The sequence below is a fragment of the Gossypium hirsutum genome, chromosome A08 (assembly GCF_007990345.1).
Source record: "Gossypium hirsutum isolate 1008001.06 chromosome A08, Gossypium_hirsutum_v2.1, whole genome shotgun sequence".
In the NCBI taxonomy this organism is placed as follows: Eukaryota; Viridiplantae; Streptophyta; class Magnoliopsida; order Malvales; family Malvaceae; genus Gossypium; species Gossypium hirsutum.
In genome coordinates, this window is record NC_053431.1 from 1,856,190 (window position 1) to 1,859,976 (window position 3,787).

Consider the following 3,787-nt stretch of genomic DNA (forward strand, 5'->3'; position numbering starts at 1 on the left):
AGAGGGATGGGGTTTCTCTCGCTTTTGGCATAGTGGGCCCCCAACGGGAGGCCCGTACGACGGGCTATTAGCTTAGTGGTAGAGCGCGCCCCTGATAATTGCATCATTGTGCCTGGGCTGTGAGGGCTCTCAGCCACATGGATAGTTCAATGTGCTCATTAGCGCCTGACCCTGAGATGTGGATCATCCAAGGCACATTAGCATGGCGTACTTCTCCTGTTCGAACTGGGGTTTGAAACCAAACTTCTCCTCAGGAGATTACTGCAAAATATGATGGATAATAAAGGGATTGGGATTCTTTTAAAGGCGAAGAGGCTGATAGAGGAAAAATATGCGCCTCTGGCAATCAATCGTCAGGTTTCCCGTATAAAGCCGACCGACCGTTAATAATTTATTACGACGCGAAGAAGGAGCCGGTGAAACCAAAAGTGATAATCGAAGTACCATCTTCTTTCCCTTATAAGGACGATAAAATAGTACCATAAAAGTACGATGTCAACATCGTCACACCTGAAGGTGAAAAGCCCGAAGCCGCAACCGAAAATGTTGGAGAAGTAGGTCATTTTACCCGCAATGGGAGGTGTTATTCTAAAGAAGTCGAGTCGGCAAAGAAAAATAGTGACTTGAAACAGAAAGGAAAAGCACCGATAAACGTGACCGAAGATGAGCAGGAAACTCCACCCGTGTAAGAAACTAAAAAGCCTGTGGATGAGAAGGAAGCACAGAGTTTTTGAAATTTATCAAGCACAGTGAATACAATATGGTGGAATAATTGAATAAGCAACCAGCACGAATCTCGATTTTATCTCTACTGTTAAATTTAGAGCTACACCAGAACGCTTTGCTGAAGCTGTTAAATTAAGCTTATGTAGCAAACAACATATCTGTTGAGAAGCTTGATAGGTAGGTGAATAATCTGAACGCTGACAATTTCATCTCTTTTAGTGATGATGAGATACCGCCAAATGGTAGAAGCTCAGTGAAAGCACTGCATATTACGACCCGCTGCAAGGGATACATAATACCGAACGTGCTCATCGATAACGGGTCGGCACTCAATGTCATACCTTTGGCCACGCTTTCCAGGATTCCTATGGATCTGTTTTATCTAAGACCTTGTCATTCCACAGTAAGAGCATTCGATGGGACAAGACGAGAAGTCATGGGAAAGATTGAGAACCCTCTGGAAGTGGGCCCTTATATATACGATGTTGATTTTCAAGTCATGGACATTACACCATCATACAATTGCCTCTTGGGAAGACCTTGGATCTATTCCGCTGGAGCAGTCCCGTCATCCCTCCACCAAAAAATGAAATTTATCATGGATGGCTGTTTGGTCACAGTCGAGGGTGAAAAAGACATTGTCACATCTATCTCTGTTGATGCGCCGTACCTTGAAGTAAGCAAAGACGCAATGGAATGTTCCTTCCGATCTCTCAAATTTGTCAACGCCACATTTATACCCAAGGGAAATAGAATTCCCGTGCCTAAGCTGTTAAGAAATACCAGGATGGGAATCAAGCTGACTGTAGGAAGGGGAGCTCGAGCGAGAAAAGGTTTAGAGAGATATCTGTAAGGAATAGTCAGGGCTCTAAAGTCAGTGCACCACAAAGCCCGATACGGTTTAGGGTTCCAGCCGGACATACTTAAAAGAAGAAAATAATGGAAGAAAGATCAAGAAAGAAGGATCGCAAGAACCTTAGGCCGAGAAATAGAATGGGAGCCCATAACATACCCTCCTTTGTCAAAAACATTTACATCTGCAGGAATGATATACCCCGGACAAGATAATCCACGAAGTACGCTGTTATTAATTGAAAGGGGTCTTCAAAATGTCAGTATAAATGTCATTGACAAAGAAAGTGAAGTAGTTAAAGATGTTTCAACGATACGCCTTTGTCCTCCTGGATTCGTTTTGAATAAGCTGTGGATCTCATTGTAGTTTCTAAGTCTTCTCCAGAGTAATGCTCAATGTTAACACTCTTCTTTTTGTGTACCCCTAAATAATAGAGGATTTCTTTTGTAAGAGCTTATGATTTGCTCTTTATCATTTAAATGAACATTAATGAATATGCATTTTGTCATGGTCTTTTCATTATCATTGCATATATCTCACAACATGCCATTATGCTTGTTGGTCCCAATACTTTGATGCTCCTCTATAGTTTTCTTTTCCATTCAACATTTAGGTACTCAGATATCAACGATATGAACAAACCCGTTACAAATCTTGAAATCGATTTCAAGAAAGCTATTTGTTTAGGAGAGTTCGAAGCTGAGGAAAATGTTAAAGACTATGTCTCATCTCCTGACTTACTAAGAATGGTAGAACAAGAAAATAACCAGATTCTACCTCATCAAGAATCTGTCAAGATAGTAGACTTGGGATATGAAGAAAAGAGGCAAGAAGTGAAGATTGGGACCTCCATTTCAGATAACAACAAACATGATTTGATCACTTTGCTTCATGAGTACAAAGATGTATTTGCATAGTCGTATCAGGATATGCCAGGATTGGATGAGGACGTAGTAGTTCATAGACTTCCACTGAAACCAGAATGCAAACCCATTCAACAGAAGATAAGACGAACGAGACCTGAAATGCTGTTAAAGATAAAAGAAGAAGTTAAGAAACAATTTGATTATGGCTTCCTACAAGTCTCCAAGTATCCACAATGGGTAGCTAACATAGCCCCGGTACCGAAGAAAGATGACAAGGTACGAATGTGTGTAGATTATCACGATTTGAATCGAGCAAGTCTTAAAAATAATTTTCCTTTGCCACACATTGATACATTGGTGGATAACACAGCCAAGCATTCATTGTTTTCGTTCATAGATGGATTCTCAGGTTATAATCAGATAAAGATGGCTCCGGAAGATATGGAGAAAACTACCTTCATAACAATATGAGGAACATTCTGCTACAAGGTGATGCCATTTGGGTTAAAGAATACTGGGGCAACATATCAGAGGGCTATGGTGACGTTATTCTATGCCATGATGCATAAAGAAATAGAGGTCTACGTCGACGATATGATTGCTAAATTCCGAAGGGAAGAAGAGCATGTAGTAAACCTCAAGAAGTTGTTTGAAAGACTGAGAAAGTTCCAACTGAAGCTCAATCCGGCCAAATGTACGTTTGGGGCTACCTCAGTAAAATTGCTAGGCTTTATCGTCAGCGAGAGAGGCATTGAAGTTGATCCAAAGAAGATAAAATCCATACAAGAACTACCACTTCCGCGTATGCAAAAAGAAGTCAGAGGATTTTTAGGGATGTTAAATTACATCGCTCGATTCATTGCTCAACTTACCAATCAGTGTGACCTAATTTTTCGACTTCTTCAAAAACATGATCCGGGAGAATGGAACGAGGAGTGCCAAGTGGCTTTTTACAAGATAAAATAGTATTTGTTTAGTCCTCCGGTGCTAGTACCGCCAACTCTAAGAAAACTGTTAATATTGTATCTGACTGTGTTCGAAAATTCAATTGGTTGCGTACTGGGCAACATGATGAGTCAGGGAAAAGAGAAAGGGCGATTTACTATCTCAGCAAAAAGTTCACAGAGTATGAGTCTAAGTACTCGTCCATTGAAAAATACTATTGCGCTCTGGTTTGGGTAGCTCGAAGACTCAGGCAATATATGTTATATTATATGACATGGCTAATTTCAAAGCTGGACTCAATAAAATACATGATAGAATCACCGGCACTCTCAGAAAGAATGGCACAATAGCAGATCCTCCTATCAGAATATGACATTGCCTATATAAGTCAGAAGTA